This window comes from Marmota marmota, unplaced genomic scaffold (assembly GCF_001458135.2).
Source record: "Marmota marmota marmota unplaced genomic scaffold, marMar, whole genome shotgun sequence".
Lineage (NCBI taxonomy): Eukaryota > Metazoa > Chordata > Mammalia > Rodentia > Sciuridae > Marmota > Marmota marmota.
In genome coordinates, this window is record NW_026000211.1 from 2,210,963 (window position 1) to 2,234,028 (window position 23,066).

A 23,066-nucleotide genomic window follows, 5' to 3' on the forward strand; every position below is an offset into this window, starting at 1 on the left:
GTGCATAATTTGTACTTCATATAGAGAGACGATAACTACTTTTTTTTAGCATTTGAACATTTGTAAAAATTGATCCCACTTTTTTTGTGGGGGCAATCAAAAGTTTAGGGAAGTTTACTAGCTTTAAAATACATCAGCACAATTTGGTTATAGAAATATTCACTTTCAAAACTACAGTGTTTATGTACTAGTTAACAACCCCATCTAAAGAGCCATGGAAGCTGATGATAACCTATCTACCAAGATGGTGCATTTGTAGTGTGGGGACAAACTAAGTGAATACTTCTGAAAGAAGGAAATGAATAACCTCAGCATCAACAAACAACTTCTGTCTTTTACAAAGAAACTCGTAATTTTTGATGATTTTTCTTTGCTAGTTTAAAATTATGAAAGAAACTAAGCTAACTGGTCGGACCCAGGAACATGATGATTTGGCAAGCTGCAGTCACCCAGTTCACAGATGTGTGATAATCTGCAGAGAAGCTGCTGGTATAGTAGTCCATGCCTTCACATCTGGAGAGGAGTTTGATATAACCACTTTTCTTTATCAACTTGAAGCTGCATACAGGCAGAGATCACAAATTGCTGGGAGGCTATAATGGTCTGGGGGGAGTTTCTGTTCCTCTTGAAAGAGTGAGCTAAGAAACACCTCCAAGGCCTTCTTTCAAAATAACCACTAGTCCTCTCCAGAGGATAGCTGGCTGAGAGGTTTCCACTTTCTTTCCTGGCAAGACCTGGTCAGCAGAGTTGAAGGGACACCAGGAAGTAGTAATGGGGCTTTTAAGCTTTTGTTTGCTAGCCCTGTCCTCAGTACTGGGCACTTCCTTGGGACTTCCTTCTTTGAGGACCTGACGAGCCACCCTGACAAGGAACCGTTCCTTATGACTTGAAAGGAATCAGCACTTCTAAAAGGAGCCATTGCCTTTGGTGCCTTAGCTTGTTCTGTTACCTCATTTCTGGGAAGGACAGAACTACATATTCAGACTCGGGTTTGGGTTCCATTGACATCCCATTTTTATCCTTTCCTTCTTTCTTCAGAAGCCATCTACACAAAGCTTCCTTCTCACAATTCTCCCCCACCCACATTCTGCAAAGCTCGCACAGAGCTCATTGGCTTTGCATACATCTTCTACTTTGTATGGGTCCCAATGATTCTGGACAAGCCAATCCTCAGTAATCATGTTGCTGGTGGGACGGTGGTTTCTTGGCCTCCAGGTGGTCATTCGGGCACTTCAGACTGCCCAGGTTTTCAATCTCCCCACCTTTGGGTTTGTTGCCCCAACGGTTGGTACAGGAGTCAGGTCTGGCAAGCCAATCATTCACACTGTAGGGCTCCTGGAACACCTGGAATATGAGCTTAAACTTCTCACTGGTTTCACGGCTGCCTTTCTCAGGTTTCTCCAACTTGCAGGGTTCCTGGGGAGTCACCAGCCAATCAGGCAACCCCATCGCATTTTGATCAAGGAGCTCTAGATCTTCAACCTTTTCAACTTCAATGGAGAAAGAACTGGTAGTAGAATGGCTGTTAAATTTTTGCTAACTTGGTTTTCCAGAAACTTTTTCTCTAGGAAGAGTCCAATGTTTGATAAGCTAGCATGAGCCATAAGGTGCTCAGGAATTTGAATGGTCTTGAGGGACCCAAAGGTGGTGATGGTTTGGCACAATGCAGTTGTGTCTGCTTCAAAGAGCAGAACAGTTGAATCTTCAGGCTAAAGGGTCAAACTGTCCAGTCTCTCCAGGCTCACAGAAACTTGATTGGTTAGATCTTTATTTTGGGTACACTCCAATTGATGGATAAGGCAAATTAACTGGACTAATAACCAGTAGAGCTGCTGAGCCTGCTGCTGAAGTGTCTCTTCTTTCTTTCTTTTTTTTTTTTTCAGTTGTTGATTAACCTTTATTTTATTTATTTATATGTGGTGCTGAGAATCGAACCCAGTGCCTCATACATGCCAGGCAAGTGCGCTACTGCTGAGCCACAACCCCAGCCCTGAAGTGTCTCTTCTTTAAGTTGATAGATGAGATCTACCTGTTCACACGGCCATACCTCACGGCTCTGAAGGCATTCCAGGTGACGGCTTATACAACTGTGAATCTGAGCTTTCACCTTTTGCAAGTTATCTTTGATTTGCTGTTCAGCCCAGAGAACTCCACCAATAGCAAGCTCCAAGTCCCTCCGAGCATCCCTAAATCTCAAAAGGGCTTCTCTATTACTGGAGCAGCTACTCTGGTCCTGGGAGGTATTCATTCTGCTCACTGTTCCTCGAAAGGCAGGTCCTGGCCAGGCCAGCTACCTTGCAGGCAAGCAGTGGTTTTATCCCCAGCCTGGGTGCTCCAGGTCCCCCGATCCCATATTAAAATGATAAGAAATTCTATGTCCACTATTTGCACAATGGAAATAACAGCCCACAGAGGCTAATCCCAATCAGTAGAACTAAAAAATCAAAAGATTAAATGTGTGTATGTACGTATTGCATACATGTAATGTGTCTATAAATTATATGTGTAAATATGTCATTTAAATTGCCCTTAAGGCCGAGTGAGGTGGCGCACACCTGTAATCACAGAGGCTCAGGAGGCGGAGGCAGAAGGATCGCGAATTCAAAGCCAGCTTTAACAATTTAGCGAGGTGCTAAGCAACTCAGTGAGACCCTCTCTCTAATAAAATACAAAATAGGGCTAGACAGCATAATTCACAGTAGCTAAACTGTGGAACCAACCTAGATGGCCTTTAATAGATGAATGGATAAAAAAAAGTGGCATATATACACAATGGAATATTACTCAGCAATAAAAGAGAACAAAATCATGGCATTTTCAGGTAAATGGATGGAGTTAGAGAAGATAATGCTAAGTGAAGTTAGCCAATCCCAAATATCCAAATGTCGAATGTTTTCTTTGATATAAGGAGGCTGATTCATAGTGGGATAGGGAGAGGGAGCATGAAAGGAATAGATGAACTCTAAATAGGGCAGAGGGGTTGGAGGGGAAGGGAAGGGGTATGGGGTTAGAAATGATGGTGGAACGTGGTGATCATTATTATCCAAAGTACAGGTATGAAGACACAAATTGGTGTGAATATACTGTGTATACAACCAGAGATATGAAAAATTGTGCTCTATATGGGTAATAAAAATTATAATGCATTCCACTGTCATATATAAAACAAAATCAAATAAAGGGCTAGAGATGTTGCTCAGTGGTCGAGTGTCTCTGAGTTCAATCCCCGGTATACCCCCACAAAAAATAATAAATAAATTGCCCTTAAAACCCTAAAGTCTCTTCAGTTAAAAAGGAAACCAAATTTTTGATTATGTTTTTTTTTATGTTAAAAATAGTAACAATGTTGATACTACTTATTAAATTTAATAGCCTGTGGCTGGCTAAACTGAACTTGGGAAAGGTGCATAACTTCTTAGGCTTAAATAAGTTTATTTTAAACAATAAATAAATGAAATAAACATGCAAATAAAAGAGTTTTTTAAAAGAGACACAAAATGAAATCGTAGAACACAGAAGGATGGAATTATAGAGGAAAGAGAGGTCCCTCCCTCCTACCCTGCCCTTCCACTCTCCTTACGTCACATGTGGGCTCTTTGACTGGATGTAGGAACCCAATGTATATAAGAGCTGATTAATAAATGAGTTTTATTAATTTTGCATGTCCATGGGGATTCTCACAAGAGAGTAAAGTACGAAGAAATTACCAAAGCATGGCGTTTTTATACTTTTGGACAAAGAATGATAAATTTGTGAAGAAATGACAGGACAAATGGATCTCTGCACTAGAGTAATACTTTCTAGGGTTGTTATAAAGAGATACATAGAATTTGCATAGAAGCTAGTGGAAGATAAGGGTTACTTCAGAGTTTGTTACTCAATTTTATTGCAGGCCCACTTATCAGTTTCTGGTGATCCAGGCTATTTCCTGGCTGTGGTATGTAAAAAACACCCCTTTTACAACAATTATAATGGCTTGCTGCAAGGAGGAAAAAGACAAACCAAATGGCCCTTTCTGAAGTTACAGTCCTCAATTGATTTCTGCTTGAAATAATCAACATGCCAATTTAGCATATTTCAAACGGCACATCCCTAATTCCATCATAACTCATAAAGATAGAATCAGAAATTTATTAATGAGACAGCAGAAACATCTTAATCAATTTCATAAAACATATAGGTGTTTACACAAGAAGTTTTTAGATAAAAAATCTGAGGAAACAAATAAATATCTACATCCATTTCAACCAATGTTAAGTTCATTTAAGCTGTGCTCACAATATGCACTATAGCTCTCTCCTCCTCTTGATGAAATGCTTTACCATCATCTTTGATGAAAGCTCAGATTGTCTCTTAAATTTTTTTTTAAATTTTTTATTAGTTTTTGATGGACCTATATTTTATTTACTTATTTATATGTGGTGCTGAGAATCAAACCCAGTGCCTCACACATGCTAGGCAAGCGCTCTACCACTGAGCCACAACCCCAGCCTGGGATCTTAAAATTTACACATTTGCATGGCTTGGGGGGCGGAGGCAGGAAGATTGTGAGTTCAAAGCCAGTCTCAGCAAAATAGAGGCGCTCAACAAAATCATGGAATACAGTGAAACCTTCTCTCTCAATAAAATACAAAATAGGGTTGGGGATGTGGCTCAGTGGTTGAGTGCCCCCAGTACCAAAAAAAAAAAAAAAAATCACATATTTGCTACTGAGTATGTGTGATATTTGCCTGTGTTTCCTCATAGCATTGTTTTTATTATAAAAAATTGTGAACAATCTTAATTTGCAAAAAGGGGGGATTATAATTTAATAAATGTTTCCATCCTTATCATTTAATAGATGCAATCAATAAAACAGTACTACAGAAATACACCAAACAACAAAAGGAATGTTTCTAATATATTCAGATTTCAAAAGAGGAGCTCAAAAAATGGATTGTAATGTCAATTGTTTAAATATACACACACAAACACATACACACACAGAGTACAGTAGAGAGAGAACAGACTGGAAATCATGAACAAGAATTACAGTGGGTTCACTAGTGATCAGTTCTTCCTCTATTCTAAATTTTTTCATTTCTAACATGAACTTATATTTAGAAAAACAAATCAGAAATTCTATTTTTGTAAAAATAATGCTTTCATCAATATTTTCTAGGAAGAGCAAACCACGAAAATCAATGCCACAGTCCTATATGTATTTAATAAATATTTATAGGGTATACTAGGTGCCAGACACTGTTTGACTCTGGAGGTAATGAGTAAAACAAGCAATGAGCAAAATAGTAATGAGCAAAACCAACTCTCCTTCCTCTTGGGTCTTATACTCTGGAGAGAGGGATAAATAGATAATAAATGAATATAAGAACAAACATTATAATTTAATAACATCACATAGGAAATGAAGGAACAAAGAGTGATGGAAGTGGAAGACATTATTTTATAGATTGGTGCAGTTTTGCTTTTTATACACTTTTTTTTTTTTTGTAACAGAGATTGAACCCAGAGGCACTTAACCTCTGAGCCACACCCCAGCCCTTTTCAATTTTCAATTGCTAAATTGCTTAGGGCCTTGCTAAATTGCTGAGGCTGGCTTTGAACTTTCAATCCTCCTGCCTCAGCCTTCTGAGCCACTGGGATTATAGGCATTCCCCACAGTGCCCAAATGTTTTTTATGTTCTTGCAGAGGAAAGAGTCTGAGACAGAACATTTCTTTGCAGCTTTATTGAGCTTCCGTGATCTTTTGAGTCTTAACAAGAATTATCCACAATCTAAGATCCACAAACTCAAAAGAGACTTGTAGTTATTGATGCTTATGTAATAGCAGGACTTCAATTTTAATACTGTGGCTAAAATTAAGGCATGAGCAGGAAAGATCCCCAGGTGGAACAGATAAAACTTGAGCGTTTAAAAGAAAAAGCTTTTTTGACTTCTTTTGTATTGATTTTAAACTACTTTTATTTATTTGTGTCAAGTCCCACTGTCTAGTAAAACAATGAGCCCTACCCAGAACGTCTGATTTCAACAAACCCTCTAAGTGGTTCTGATGAATGTAGTGAGTATCCTTGACAGTGCCAGTATGATGATTGGTTTTTCAAAACAAATTGGTTTTTCTGACATGTAAGTATCTTCTGATTGCATATTTTTATATTAACTACGCCAATATTAAAAATTATACCTTTGGAAACAATTCTTCCAAATTCAACAACTTCAAATATCCAAAGAATGTCCCAGAATAGATTAAATCATTACATTATTCTTAAAGCAAAACATGCCAAATGCCAAAGTAAGGTACATATGAAAGTGAAGTGTTCTGGTTGAGATTACAGAGTGATACGGGACCTTGAGCTTCACTTGCTGGCCTCCCTATGTCCCTAAAACCTGCCCCTTCTCTTTCTCTCTGCAGCAGGACCCTCTCTGAAGGGTCCTTAGAATACTCTTCAAAAATCATTGAATGAGACTAGGAGTCTGACCTTTAATTATATACTGTCTGTCTTAGCCTTGTATCTTCTCATATTTTTCATGAGAAGAACTTTGTATTATTTTATTGTTCCTTTTGGTTGTTTACTCTTTGCATGCTTGTGATCTGAACTCCTTCATGTAGGACACAGAAGAAACTATCATAAAGCATTGAATGTCTTATACACAATAAAGTAGGCACACAGAGCAGGCATATAATCAGAACCAACATATTCCGCAAGCTAGGCAGACTGAAGACTAAAATACTTCCTGCATTTTCCATAGTTTTTCTGTTGCATGGAGAAAGGAATACAACTGGTATAAAGAAGATAGCCTAATAAGGTGACAGTGAGAGTTACTTAACATCTACTCAAGTGGTTTTCACTTTTAAACATTAATTAGGGCCTTAATTTTCTCCTGTGCACCCCATATTCAGGAAGATTTTTCTCCATCAGACTAACCGGTACTGTTAAGGAATAAATTTGTTTTCCCGATTCTACTCAATGCAGTTGTAGATCACGCATCCTCAATGGGGGCAAAAATCAGTTCTTGTGGAACTGGGGAAACATCTTTCTCTTTTAATGTATAAGACACAGATAAGCAACTCCAAAACATCAATAACAAGACAAACAAACAAAACCAAATGACCAGATTTTAAAAATCAGGCAGTAGAACTAAGCAGACATTTCTCAAAAGAAGACCTACAAATGGCCAACTGGTATATGAAAAAAATGCTCAGCATCACGAAGCAGCAGGGAAATACAAAAGAAAACCACCATGAGATGTCCCCTGACTCCAATCAGAATTATCCCAAAGACAAAAGATAAATGCTGTCAATCAAGGACGTGGGGAAAAGGGGAGCTTTACACACTGTTGGTGGCAATGTAAATTAGTACAACTATCATGGGAGACAGCATGGAGCTTCCTCAAAAAACTTAAAATAGAACTCTCTTAGGATTCAGTAATCTGACTACTGAGTTCATATCCAAAGGAAGGAAATGAAATCATCTGCAGTTAAATGTTTATTGCAGCACTATTCACAATAGCAGAGAAATAGATAAGATAATGTGGTATGTATACACAATGGAATATTTAGCCATAGCAAGAAGGAGATCCTGTTGTTTGTGACACATGACAACATGGATATAATAGGAGACCATTGTGCTAAATACGCCGAGCACAGAAAGACAAATGCTGCATGCTCTCACTCATATATGGAATTTAAGAAGGTGAATCTTCTAGAAGGTGAAGGTAGAATGGCTACCAGAAGCTGTAGACAGAAAGAGGGAGGCGGGTGGGAAAGGCTAAGCGGTGCTCAATAAATTACAGTTATATAGGAACAAGAAGTTCTGGTATGCCATTATAAAATAGGAGTGATTCTAGGAAACAATTAAGGACTGTAAATTTTGAGAAATTAAAAGAAAAGATTCTGAATGTTTTCACCATAAAGAAATGGAAACATTTGGCTGAGACAGATATGTTTAACCTGATCTAAACATTACAAAATGTGTACATATTTCAAAACGTCACATGGAACCTCATTACTTACTTATATTTTTATGCTTTAATGTATCAGTCAAAACAATAAGTTAAAAATTAAATAAAACACACACACATAAAGTGCATGAAAATACAGACAGTGTAGCTATGGTACTAAACTTTCATGGGGGCAACTAATATAAAAAGACTCCTTAGAGAGAAAATAATGAGGAAAAAAGTAATGATGCACTTGTATAAATGTCTTCCACACTGAACTTTTGTTCCATATGAGTTTACTACTATTGTCACAATGAGTTGGAATTTCAGTCAGTTGAAGGCAAGTAAATGTCACATCTTAGTTTGTGGGAAAGCATAACTGTCACAGTTATCCACTCAATAGTGAGTGCTTTGCTTCCAGTAGTGTCATCAGAGGGAAAAAAAGGAGACCCACTGGAAGACTACTGCAACTGTCCTAGTAAGAAATGGTAGACATTGAACTAGGAAGTTTAGATTTTGGATATATTTTCAAATATACTGTTTTGAAAATACAAAACAGCTCATGGTTTCCATAATAAAAGATTCCAAGTTCTAAGTCTTATTTTGGGGTGTCTGTGCTGGCTTATGTACACGTTCAAAACATTTTTTTTCCTGGCATGGAAAGTCTTTAGGGTTGACAGAAGAAACTAATCAGTTAATATCACATTTTCCTTTGTAGGAAAAGTTTGTTTGTAGCTAGACTACATTTCTATTTGGACAAGGAGTGGCTCCAACTCAAAGACAGCTTTGTATATTTTGTTACACGGATATCCTTTATCTTTGAAGTTGTCAACAACATTTTCACAATCGTAAGTTGTCTAGGTTGATGTAACCTGCTATATTCTGTAACTTTTAAAGTGCATTTGTATTTGCAGTTCAAAAAGTACATAAGAGGCACTAATGAGTCTTCCTGTGTAATTTTTAGCTTATTCCTGGCATCAATCAACGGTTATGCTTAGTGTGGTGAAATTTTCTTCCAGATAAAACCTGACTTTGGCCCTGGATTCTGTTTTTCCAATGGCTATTAATCAATTTTGCAAGCTGCCTCAAATTCTTTTTGGAGATAGGCAGTCATAAATAAGGAAAAACAATCTTTGGTTCATCCCGGAAGTGGAGAAGAGTAAGCTAGTATACGTGCAAGACAGCATGACTGGGGCATGATCATGCACTTGGGAGTTCCGGTACCTCTCTGTGGTTGCATGGGTCATATACAGCTTGTATATCACCCTCTTGTGGGGTGACAAGGGTTGTAAACAGCATGTGACCCAAGGGTCTCCTGTGAAAACAAATACACTTCATGAGATATGAATTCTCATTTAACTTCACAATGCCTTGAGCTGGTTGGTTAGAGTTTACATGGACTGTTTTCTTAATGGGCCTGTATGTCTTACAAATAATAGGATTTACAGTGGGGGACCATTTTCAAGGTTTCCTAAACAGAGACCTAAACTTGTTTCCTCATTCCTGGAGTGCAAGTAAATTATTTTGCTGACTAATGTATATGTAAACACATGTTGAGGAAATATTTGTATTTTATAGTACAGGTATTGTTTGCTCTTTCTGTGTGTGCTTCAAATATGTATTTAAAGTATTTGTAAAAGGAAAATAATTTGGCTTATCTTACACTTCCTATATAGAGAAAAGAATTAACTGACAGGCGTGAGATTGGAAAAGGTTATAAGATATGTAATGGTCTATGGATGAGAGAGAAGGAAAAAGCTTAAAGCAAACTCACATTGAAAGTGGGCAGCCAGTAAGCCATTAGAGACAGCTGAGCTTCTCTTATCCCCATTGGGAGTGTAGGGACTGGGGTTCAGGGACCTAACTATTCATGGAAGGTTAAACTCATAAGCTAATGAAGAGACTCCCGAAACGAAGCTAGCCAGAGAGTTGCTTCTTGGATTTCAAGAACAGACATGGATATCATTGGGCTTATGATCTTTGGATAGGTATGAAGAAAAGAAAGGTTTGAAGGAAGAGGAAATAGTCTAAAATTCTGGTATATTTCTGTTGTGGCTTCTAAAAACAGAAGGCAAAATGTCTTTTGGCCACAAACCCAACAAATTCCTAAAACTTAAGAGTGACGTAAATGTCTATTTCACACCAACTATATAAATCATGTGAGAGGTTTTAAGTGGACTATAGCTCTAGAATTGATGACATGGAACTAATTTATCTATGAATGAAGATTTTAACTGGATAGCAATCACCATCATGTTTCACATACATTTTAACAATGTCTATCATTTGTAAGTTAAGAAGTTCACAAGAATATGTTAATGAATAATTAAACCCTCTCATAGTTCAGATTGGGTCTTGTCTTTTAAAAATACTTTTTTTCAAAACTAAATTAAAAAAAAAACTTTCACAATTTTCACAAGTGGGAGATTAAAAACAAAATAATAAAATTGCCATTAAGGGGCAGGGGAAATAAAGCAAGTCCCAATATTCATATTTTTGCAGACCTCTGAGAGGTAAAGGCTATGCTGAAAACTTCTAAAACCGAAACTTGCAGGGTGTTGTAAAGTCAGCAATGCCCTGCATAGACCATCTACAATATCTGAAAACCTAAACATAAGTTATCATTACGTTTTCAACTCTAAAGAACAACAAATACAGTCAAGGACAATTTGAAAGTCAGCAAGGCCCAGAATATGCTAAGTGGCCTTTCTTTTCTATTTCTTCTTCCTCTTCTTCTTCTTTTTTTAAAACTCTGTTATTAAGGAAATCTCAATAATTATTTGTGTATGTTTGTATGTTTATATGGAAAAAAGAATGCATTTTGCAGGAGAAAATAAAAAATAATGTACTAGATTTTTATAGCTAATTTCTTCTCAATTATCTTTCTCAGCAAGTCCTCAGCCCAAGGATATTTGATGAAATAACATCCCAGTTCTAGAGAAAGTTGCTTGAATTGCAACACTGAATAGGAAACAGATATTTCACTTAGAATCTGCATACTGTCACATTTGGGGCTGCCTCTCTCTCACCAAGAACAGGTCACTACCTTTCTTTCTGAGAGAGGTAGCCAATGGAGCACTTAGAGGAAAACGGCAGCATTGTGTCATTGCTGACTTTAAGATTTGGTGGCTGTCCCATGGTTAGATGAGATAGTGCCTTGTTTTTGAAAAATGCGTTCTGATATGTTCAGGGTTAATGAGCATCAGATGTGCAGTGTACTGGGATGGCTCATCAAGAAACCTAAAATGAAAACCAAACCCAAACCAGAACATCGAAGGAAGAAAGAGAAGGATAAATCAAATGTTGCATAATATGAATGACTGGGTGAGGAAATATATTATTCTTGCAGCTTGCTGAAGGTTTGAAATTATTTCAAAATAAAAAGGAGAACAAATAATAATAATAATAAAAAGAACATAATCAGTTTGAGGGACCTTCAACTGGCCAAATTTGGGCCTATTTGAAGTTCAAAAATGTAATTGAGTAAAATATAATGAATAAATAAGAATCCATGGGTTCACATGATACAACGAAGAAAAGAAAAGGAAAAGGAAAGTCAGTAAGTTACCACCATTGGGAGCTATTATACCAACATCTTACTTTGAGTTTTTTTTTTTAGTGAAAATATTGAGAACTTACCCTCTCCTATTGAGTGCAATTATAGTCATCACCAGTTGCGAAGTGAAAGAAAACTCGTCTTTTCAGAAGAATGACAGCTAATATATGTTGAAGAAATAATAGAATAAAAATCTTTTAACAACCACCAACGAAATAATACGTTAAAAAAAAAAACTGTGTGTGGAGGGAGTATACAGTCATCCTCTTTATTACTCCTTTAACTTCTTTGTGTCTCTGAAAACATACAAACATAGAAAAAATCTCCAATACTAGTACCACCCTGTGTTTGGCTAGAGAATAGAAACCAAGTCCTAACCAAGGAGATAATCTATCCTATCAATAGTTAAAAGACTGACATATTTATTATTTTGCTGTCCCTTCAACCATAAAAATATACATAAAGGGGGAGATTTTTTGCTGGCAGCTGACTTTAACAGAGTTTAATTTCTGAGAGCTGCAAGATGCTGTTTTGCACGTATGTGGGAAAGTGCATGAAATAAGAAAAAGTAACACAGGAGGCTCTGCTCTCAAGTCCACCAGGTAGTGGGCACTACTTGTCACAAGTAGACAACAAGGCTGGTTGATATTCTGAAAGTAACATTTAAACATGCAGTTGCATTTATGAATTAAGGTCTTAGAGTTGCCATTATTCACATATCAAAGGATTATCAAATTCTTCCTTATTCTCAAGTTTTATTAATACACACCCATCCTAAGAAAAGATGAAGGAAGCAGTTTACCATGGATTGTGTCTTGTATTCATAAATCATCATTTTGGTATTTTCTTCAGCCATGACTATCTCCCTGGTGCTAAAGGTCAGAGAGAAGCCTCATCAATGCTAGCATAATTTTATGCAGTCTTCAAACTGACAAGTTCTTTCATATCCCTTCTTCAAAGGAAATGTCTACTATTTCTAAAGCCACACACTAAAAACTCTTATAATAAATAAAACTATTTTTCACAAACATGACAGAGTGATTTTTAATGTTTCCGTTCTAATTGCAAAACATACCTAATCTTAATCCTATCATTTCTGAAGATAACATGAACTAACGAGTCTTTGTTATATAAGCCCAGATCTGACCTACAATTGCACTGTCTCTGTGGCTACTCAACCTAGCATCCTTGGGGATCCCAGGTCTATTTCACTGATAGTATTTAACAAACTGAGACGTATTGCTATTGTAGGCTAGAATAGGTCCATCTATCATGGACATGCCACAGACTCTCAGATGGAATAAGCCAGGTCTATAATCTTGTGCAGGAAACATGTCAAATGATGTAGGAGAACAATGTCTGAAAAACAACATTGCATTAGCTAACTCCAGGGAGAATATGTAGAAGAGACAGAAAAAAAAAAAAAAAAAAAACAATTCTGTGAAAAACTCAAGCACCCTTGCTTGATATGCCTCTGTCAACAGTAACAGGTTCAGCAGGATCTCTAGTTTTAGCATTCTCTAATTTTGCCTTAAGGTGTTTGTGTTCAAAATGGAATATACGGTCTTTTGGATGCACACAAGATGATTCACTGGAGAACTTCTATATATTTTTTAACCTAAAAACAAGATGGAAAGTAAACTTTACAAATATTTAATATACAGGTTGACAATATTGCCAGCTATATGTTAGGATTCTCCAGAGGAGCAGATCCAGTAGCAAATAGAGAGAGAGATAAAAGAGGAGACTTATTATAGAAATGTGGACTTTCAGTTCAAAGCCAAGGGCATGAAGGTTAGGGTCAGAGGTATAGATCTAGAAGCCAAAGGCTAGAGACCCAAGAGATTTGATGTCCCAGGGCAAGAGAAGATATTGTCCCAGCTCAAGCAGAGAGAGAATTAACACTTCCTCCTCCTTTACACTCTATTCAGGTCCATTGGATGATGTCTACCCACATTGGTATAGGTGGGCCTTTTTGACTCAGTCTACAGATCCAAATGCCAGTTTCTTCCAGAAACATCCTCATAGACACACCTAATATTTTGTCAGCTATCTAAGTGTTCTTTAACCCAGTTTAATTGATATACAAAATATGAACCACTACACTGTGCCTTGGGCTACATGGCAGCCATTCACGTATGGCCTGCTGCCTACAAAGAACCATAGGGAAGTGGGGACCTACCACACAAGGGCTGATATCTGCCTGCTTGGTCTTCTAGTCTATTTGGATATAACACTATTTTGTGAGATCTAGTTAAGTTGGCTTGTGAATTAAATTATCGAGCCCTAACTCAAACAAAAGTTTATAAATTGGACAAATAGCATAAACTTCTATAAAAAAAAGACCAAAACCCAACACTGTAACAAGACAGAAACAACACAAAACAAAAAACAACAAAAACCCCACCTGTTTGAAGATGAAGTAGCTCAAGTACAAGAAAACAAGAAGATAAAGGTCAAATTGACATTTCTGCTCTGTTAGAGTCTGTAAACAAGTCAAAATAACACCTGGCATTTTGCCAGGGGAATGTTAGAGTTCATAAACAAGTCTGGATGGTGCCTGGCAAAATGCCAGAGGGAGTGGCTTGAGAAGTAACAAAAGCGAGCCATTAAGTGTGGAGATTCCTTATTGGTTGACTGATGTATCTAGTTTATGCTAATTAGATAAGCTGTGTGGAATGTATAAATACTCCTCCTGTCCTACAATAAAGGGCTCCCATTCCTGCTGTATCAACGTACATAAGTTATTCGTCACACCCCACCCCCCACCCCCGTTATTTTGCCCAGCCAGCCGGCCTTCGGCACTGCTCCCCATAGATCTTCGCTGACTACATTATGTGGTTAAGCTGATAATGATCTGAAACCAAGAAACTTTAAGAAGAATGCCAAACAAGAAAGATTATCAGGATTTTTGAAATATGGATTTATATTCAATTTCATTAATGAGGAACCTTACCCTGAGGACCCATTGTGCCTTAGAATATTACTTGTTGATAGAATGAAACCATTATGATCAACAAGATATAAAAATTAATCATCTGAAATATGAAGGCATAACTTTGCAAATTCTTTCAGTAAGGTTTATTCATAAGGTGTTTAATCCTGCTCTTTAAAACCTCTCACAAAATTTAATGATGATGAGATGATAGCTTCTGAAATTAAAATGAGTTCAGTAGTATATGGGTAAAATTAATATACAAATAACATTCGTATTTGAGTGATACATGGACAGGATTTCCTTACTGTCAAGACTTGGAAAAACAACTGGAAGACAAACAACTTCAGGACACAGGGTGTCCTAGTGGTATAGTGAAATGTTTTTCTTTCTCTATACAAAATCTGATGCTTTTGTAAAGGCTATGTGATAAAATTCTTAGTTACCCTGAATAATTACAAAGGAGTAATCATTATCAATGGATGTGTTTGGACATTTTGAAAGAGAATGAATACTAAAATTAATGTAAACATAACTCTACTACCCTGATCAGTGAATTCTTGCTTAGATATTTCTTTCCAGTCATTCAGATCTAAAGAAATTAAATGTGGCAGAACTAGTTCCCAGTGGGGCTGAGAAATGTTTGTTTTGCTAATCTACAGAGCCAGAATAGTTTGGGTTATGATAGTCTTGATTTGTACATGATTCATTTCACTTAGGCAAAGGTCTGTGTTGAAGCCACATCGCCATCATAACTAATTACCAGGACCAAGTGAGTTAGTGCTATCAAAGTAACCGATTCATGGAACAGTGGGAGCCATGAAGTCATGATTCTCATTGGCAGGGTTTGTAGGAAGGCCCTTGCTTGGGTACAGTATGAGTGTTGTCCAAACACCTTGGTAACTTGCAGTCTCACTTCAGGAACACTGAGTTGTCCTTTGTGTTTGATTTTGGGTGAGACACTAAACTAAGTGTATTTTACCTTCAACCTCCCTGCCATCAAGGGATTCCTGGGAAATGGGATAGTTCTCATTCCAACCATATGTTCTCAAAGTTTATATACCATAAGACAGAATGTAATAATACAAAATGGCAAATTGCTAGATGTTTGCTCTCTGCCTAGCACTGTAGGGAGATATTTACTCTCGGCTTAGTTCTGTGGGTAGCAGTTTACATGATTATGAATCTTATTATAAAATGTTTCTTTTTATGCCTTTTTTTTTTTTTTTCATTCCCGTGCTGGGGATTGACGTCAGGGCTTCCAATATGCTGTGGCACTGAACTACATCCCCAGCCCTATAAAATGTTTCTTTTTTTAAAAATTAAATTATTTATTTATCCTAATTTGTTATATATGATGGTAGAATGCAATTCATTTCATATTATACAAATAGAGCACAGTTTTTCAAATCTCTGGTTGTACGCCCTATAAAATGTTTCTAAAAAAGTTTTCTCACTGACCAAGCCCCATCTTAAAACAATCAAGACTCAACATCTTAATTCACATAAGCCAAATACATTTGCAGACTTTCTTTTCCCCAATAACTACGATAAAGCACAAGTTTTCTGTATGCAGATATTTCAGGCTTGTTTTAATTATTCTAGCTTTTAATAGATCACTAAATCTGCTTTTAATTCCTTCTACCTCAAGCTGCTAAAATTGCAAAGCAAATGGTAAATGGCATCTACAGCTACATCCTAGATCAGTAGGGACTCCAGAAATCAGAGAGCATATATTGCCTCATTGCATAATTTCCTTTCTGGAAAGAAACGAGGTAAGCATAATGAGATTCAGCAGAACTTAATACAGACCTCATGGTCTTCTGAGTACTAGAGAATTGTCATTGTCTACTCTTGTGGGTTCTAGAGTCATGCAACCTACAACCTCAGTCATATCTTGTTGTCTAACTTGCAAGCTGGATGACTTGGGTCTGAGTTTCCTCACTCACAAAAGAGAAATAGTCATAATTCCTACCTCATAGAGTTGTTGTGAAGATTAAATGACTTATACTTTTCTAGGTAAAGTGCTGAGATATGCCAATTACAAAGTAAGCCCTCAACCCAAATTGGTTATTTAGATCTAAATCCTCACAATAACCTAAGAGAAATTCTATCATTCCAATTTTATAAAAGAGAAAACAAACTCAGAAAAATTAAGTAATTTTGTTGGGTCCTACAACAAGTAAATAATGGTACTGGTATTTGTACCGACACTGGCTGGTGTATCACTAAAATTCAAGTTCTTTTCTCCACACATTACATCTGCAAGAAAAAAAATACATATGCATATATAATTATATATAGTTACATGTGTGATATATATATGATTATAAAAAGAAACATATATTTTATATGTGTATATGTGTATGTATACACACACACACGGATATAATTTTTCTCATGAGAACCAAGCATAACCTTATAGCAAAGACAAGGCTTATATAAGTCATGTCTGACCTTCAATTCCGTTATGGTCAAAAAATGTAGAAATCAGATTTGATCAAAATTCTTCTTAGAATAGAAAATGATTAGGACAATGACTTGTGCTCTAAATTTTAAGAAGCTATTTTATAAGATGTGGGAAAATCTGTTCTATGTGTGGAATGTGGCCTTGGAGTTTCAAATTTTATCAAGAAACTACAACTTTTGCTATTGTTTCTATAAGAACAAACGTAAATATCTACCCGATTTCTAAATGATTTACTGCTTAGGCCATAGCCAACATTCTTTTGGTTTATGTCTGTCTGTTTTTGTGGTAAACATTAAAAAAACTAAGCTCTTTTCTCCCTTTTCTTCTGCTCTTTTCTTTCTTCTCTCTCTCTCTCTCTCTCTCTCTCTCTCTCTCTCTCTCTCTACCAGAGGTGCTTTATTTCTACCAGCAGTACACACTGGTGAGGTCGAGAGGGCCTAGTTCACTCATGTGAACAGAGTGGCATGCTCTGCTCTTTCCCCATGCCGTAGACAACTGGAATAGTTCAGGCACCGCATCTAATCTCTTACATAAGTCTTATGCAAGAGACGTGAGCCAGTTCTTTCCTGAAACAATGCCAGAGCTAATTCAGATATTTAAGGGCCTTTGCTTCCTAATATTCCTGGTGAGCGTAGCATACACTTACTTTACTTAGTTCACTTGGGTTATTTTTAAATTACTTGGGTAAACACACAAGCACACACATTTATAAACATCCTTGCCAAAGCGGTGAAAGCTCACATTGTGTTTGTTCAAGTCTGCTTAGCCTGGGTGGGGAAGGGAAAGGGAGAGAAAGGTTTGGAATAATTAATGCTACTCCTTTAACTTTTCTCAGAAACATACACATTCACTGGAATCATTTTTTAAACAAGCTATTAGTCACCGGGCTTTTTGCAGGACACAATTCCAGTGTAGAAGGCTAGCAGCCCTATTAACTGGCTGAGGGATTTGATTTTTCTCTTTTTATCGAGGAACCCGAGGCAGCTAAACGATAAGATGCCCTGTTCAAGGACAAAGAGGCAATCAGAAACCGAGGTAGATTAGGTCTAAGGGATCCTGTCTGGACCATTAAGAGTAAAGAGTAGCAAAGAGGGAACATGAAAAGAAATCAAAAGAAACTATTCAAGGAAGCTCCTAACTCCTAACCACTTCATTCAGAGCTGGGTTTTCTGCAGTTTCTGGGTGTTTCTCTTAATGGTTTACCTCTCCTTAATGCAGAATCATAGTGGAGCTTACTCGCTCCTTTGCCATTCCTGTTAGAATATTAATGAACTCAACATTGATCAGAGCAGCATTGTTTTAGTAGCAGGGAACAAAGCCTTAAATAAACTCCTTCATGGAACTCAGTAGGATGATATGGTTCAGCACAGTGGTTCTTAACTCTGACTGTAAATAGAACCAACTAGAAGCTTTTATAAAATATTGTGCCAGAGTCCCACTGCCCCAGAGATATTTATTCATTTGGCTTGTGGTGGAGCCAGTATGTGGCTGTGGTTGAGATCTAACTACTGGTCCAGTGGTCATGGCCCTGGGGTTGGAGCCATGTTCTCTAAGTCTTTATTTCAACTGTTTTCCCAGCGTGTATTCATATGTGAGATGAATTTAAGTATTTCAGAGATGAACGTTTTTATCCAAATAGTGATATATTTCTTATGTGTACTTAAAATATACATATATAACTGGCACATCAAACTTGTGAATTCACAGATATTTTTGTTCAGTACTGAATGGGAGGCAAAATTTAATCTCTACATTCAGGGTTTTCAGCTGCGCCTGAGAATGAAATCGACATGACATGGATTAGCAGGAGAAAAGCATAAACATTTATTTAATGTAAATGTTTACCTGACATGCGAGCAACTTCGAAGGAAATGAACACCCAAAGAAGCAGTTGCTACTGGATAAAGAGTAGTAAATTATGAAAATGTGACAAGATAAAGAGGCTTGGGCCAGGGAAGGTGGCAAAGTAATTTGGAAAATAAGGATCAGTGCTGGGCACAATGGCACGTGCCTATAATCCCAGAGACTGGGGAGACTGAGGCAGGTGGATTACATGTTCAAAAATAGCTTCATCAATTTAGCAAGATGCTGTCCCAAAAAACAAAACAAACAAACAAAAAAAAAAAAACAGGGTAGTAAGGGATGGCACCAAGTGTATCTCAGTGGTGTAGCACCCCTGGGTATAATCCCCAGTACAAGAAGAAACAAAAAAAAAACAAAAACAAAAAAGGAGGAGGACTAATTTGTAAGATTGTTTGTACAGATTTTTCTCAGTTTCAACTCTCCATCTTTAGTGATAATCTCTTTCTAGTATAAAGAGGGCATCTTCTAGATAAAGACTTTTTTCCCTATTTTTAGGGAATAAAAGGTGGGGTGTGTGAGTCAGGGTACCCTTCTTGCTCCTTTTTAAGTCCTTTTAATTTAAATGATTGTTATGCCGTAGTGATATATTTTGGGCTGGCATATTCTGCCACCCTTTTGAATAATTGGTTTGAAAGTTTCCTTTAAAAATGAAGAAATTACGATGAAGTAAGTCAAATTAAGTAAAAACGTTAAATAAACAATAGTACAGGTACTATGAAGGTGTTACAAAAATCGTGAAGTTAGTAGGAGAATGACTGTAAATTAGGAGACACAAATTTCAACAGTGAGGAAAAAATCAGCATACGGGTGTGAGCAGGTCATGGGCTATCTAAATTATTCTTGATGGTGACTCCCAAGCACATATCACCTTCAAGGCGAGAAAGAAGTGAAGCCAACTCAGTCCAGTTCCCTAAATGACCATTTAACTCACGGCCACTAACCGCCAGATCACTGAATGATAACGAACCAACTGACCAAAAGAAGACTGAGAGACAAATACCTTAAACCAAGGTCTTATGGTGTTTTGCTTTGAGAAGCAGAAGCAAATGGATAGAAAGGAACCGGACTAGGACATTGGTTTTCAAAAATGGAGAAAAGAGTAAGCAGCAAGAAGCAAAGCTCCTCTTCCACCCTTGCACGTTAGAGAAGTATTTTGGCATCTGAAATTTGAAACGCACTTGACATTCACAAGCAACTGAGCTGCACTTAGACATTCATGGTGAGATATCTGCTGTGACGGCTTGGGGAAATCAAAATTAAGAAATGAAACCCCCTTGGTAATGTAGCAGAGGATTGATTTTTTTTTGCTGAAGCTGCTTTTTGTGAGTTAGCTGCTTGCAAACTGGCGTTTCACAAAACTGACTTGCGTTAGCATAGTAGCTACCTCCTTTATGGGAAGCCAGAATGCTTTCTGTGTCATGTCCTTCTAAGTCTTTATAGTGGTATCTTAGGGAGGGGTTGTGCCACATCTTTGCATCCCTCCAATATCTAATGCCTCTTATTTGCTGGTAAAGCACCAACAAAGCCCTGTGAAAGTATCATTGGAGCCCCGCATGGTGTCACACACCTGGCAGCTCAGGAGGCTAAGACAGGAGGATTGCAAGTTCAAAGCCAGCCTCAGCAATTTAGAGAGGCCCTACACAACTCAGTGAGACCCTGTCTCTAAATAAAATATAAAATAGGGCTGGGGATGGGGCCAAGTGGTCACGTGCCCCTGAGTTCAAGCCGAGCTATCCCCTCCCCGGCAAAAAGATGTCTTTGGTAGATATCCTTTTCCTCACATTGCTGTTTTGGGTGTTGTAATCTCAAATTAAATTTGTATCAATCGATTAGCCAATCTAAATATCCACATATAAATAGGAATGATGAATACAAGATCTAGTCATCTATCTATGAATAGAACGTGAATTTTAACTAGGATTTTAAAAAATAAACAACCGAAAGAAGGCGAATTCTCTGTATGTGTAGAATTCAATTAATAATTCAAATGAGCAGCATTTGCTATACAGTGAGAATTCCGATTCTAATTCATAAACCTGCCTTCCTGACAAATATTATTTTATTAACTCCCTTTAGTGTTACTAGTAGAATTATTTTTTTCTAGTCTGGTCAGAATTCTCATCTTCTATCTAGCATCCAGGTCCTATTGATCTTTTTATGTATCTTTTGTGAGATTCTAGTCCCAGGCTGTTTTATACAGGGTCGTCATTCTCATGTATTAAATGTAGAAAATAGTCTCTTTTGTTACACATGTTCAAAGTGCTGGCTTCAGATATAGTCTTCACCTGCTATATTTAAAGAGGTTGCTTTCTTTCAAGGATCCCAGTTAAATGCTTGCTACACAATGGCAGTGTCTCCTTTCTTTATTATGTGACCTTGCATTTCTCTCTTTCCAGTCAAACTTCTGTATTCTGCCTCTTTGGGTGACAGAAATATTGAAAGCTTAGCTACTTTAGCCAGGAAAAGTAATTTCCTGATCAGATTTGAGCAGATATAGCCCCTTTTCTGCTCTAAGTCAATTAACACCATGGCACTTCCAGTTAAACACTGTTGACCAGAAACAGAACCACAAGATTTTATGGTTTAACCATTTCATATTCACTATTATCTGGGCCACACCAACAATATGTGGCATGTAATATGTGCTGAATAATTAAACAAAAACTCACTAAATTATGTACTATATAACTTCCTATATAAGAAATGTCTATATCCCAAAAAATGATCCTTCTAAGAGATATTTCATGTTTCAATATAGCCAATTAGTACAGCTGGAATAGAACTACCCCTGGACATAAGGGAACTGGTGGCCCCAAAGAAACATGGTAGACCTGTCGTAATCTGTCCAGGCTGCTGTGATAAAATACTTCAGGCTGTGTGATTTTTAAACAATAGAAATTTATTGCTCACAGTTCTAGAGCTTTGGATGTCCAAGATCAAGGCGCCAGCAAATGTGGCATCTGGAAAGGACCCGTTCCTCATGGTTGGTGTTCCAGCACACTGTAGAAAGGGCCCCAAACTCCCCCTCAGGTCTCTTTCCTAAGGCACTAAACTGATTCAGGAGGACAGAGGCCTCACATTCTATTACTTCCCAAAGCTCCCCACCTCTTAATACCTTCACCTTGGGGTTTAGGTTTCAATCAATGAATTTTGGAAGGACACAAATGTTCAGACCATAGTTATCCCCTATCACATTTTCCTCTTGAAATTCTGTAATGAGAGGATTTTATACTTCATTACTTTGAAGTATAAAAACTCAGTTATTCCTGTAAAGCACTTAATATTATGCTTCCAAAGGGTAAAATCTGAACTGGACTTGTGAGCAGATGCCTTGCCAGGAGACAGGCTGCTGGCAGACGGCGAGAGAATGGAATGGGCCTGGGTGCCCACAAAGGGAGGAAGCAGGCTGGGCCGGAGAAGCCATGGCCTGCCTGGGCAAGGGAACCGAACACGGCAAACATCTAGCTCCCGGTGCCGGGAAGGGCTGCCTGGGCCTCCACAGGTGCTTTGTGACAGTGGCAGCAGAGCTTACTGACAGTCTCTGGGTCCCATCCAGCACTGTTCATCAGAACTTTCTGCTTTGATGGAAATGTTTCTTACCTGCTCTAAGGCAGCCATCAACCATATGTGGCTACTGAGCATTTAAACTATGACTAGTGCAAGTGAGGGACTGAATCTTTATGTTAAAATTTGAAATACAAAAAGCCATATATGACTAGTGACTGTATTATACAACTCAGGTCAGGGCCATGTTCCCTAAGAAAGTTCTGCCTACATTGTGCCAAGACTGAATAAAACTCTGTTTTCTTTTGGTCCCTCCTCCTTCTCCTCCTCCTTTTTTTTTTTTAATTGAAAGAATATTTCCAAATCGGCTATACCAAATTAGTATTACTACTATTACTGGGTCTCTATATTGAGTACCTACTAACAACAAAGGGAATTTATTATTACTTTTAATTCTACAACAGACCTTAATGATAAATATTAATATCTGCCCCCCTCTCTTTTTAACAGATGAAGCAGCCAAGGCTCAGAGAGTCCATGCAAATAATAAAGGACAGAACTGGAATTTAAACCTAGATTCATCATCTGTCTTTGAAGTTCATATTTACTACATCACACTAAAGATACCAAACATAAAATATTCTTAAAATATTTTACATTTTAAAATATCTGATTTTCTAAATCAAACCATACCTTTATTACATTTTATTAGAAGAAAGAATAAAATTTTCTATTGCTCCCTCACCCTCAGTACCTATTTCTCTCTCTGTGTTTTTGATACCAAGAGAGAGACTGACATG

At 37.4% G+C, this 23,066-nt stretch overlaps 1 pseudogene; it reads right to left on the bottom strand.

Moving 5' to 3' along the window:
* Positions 1-507: 507 nt before the first annotated feature.
* Positions 508-2,345, bottom strand: LOC107142528 (annotated as a pseudogene).
* Positions 2,346-23,066: the final 20,721 nt, after the last annotated feature.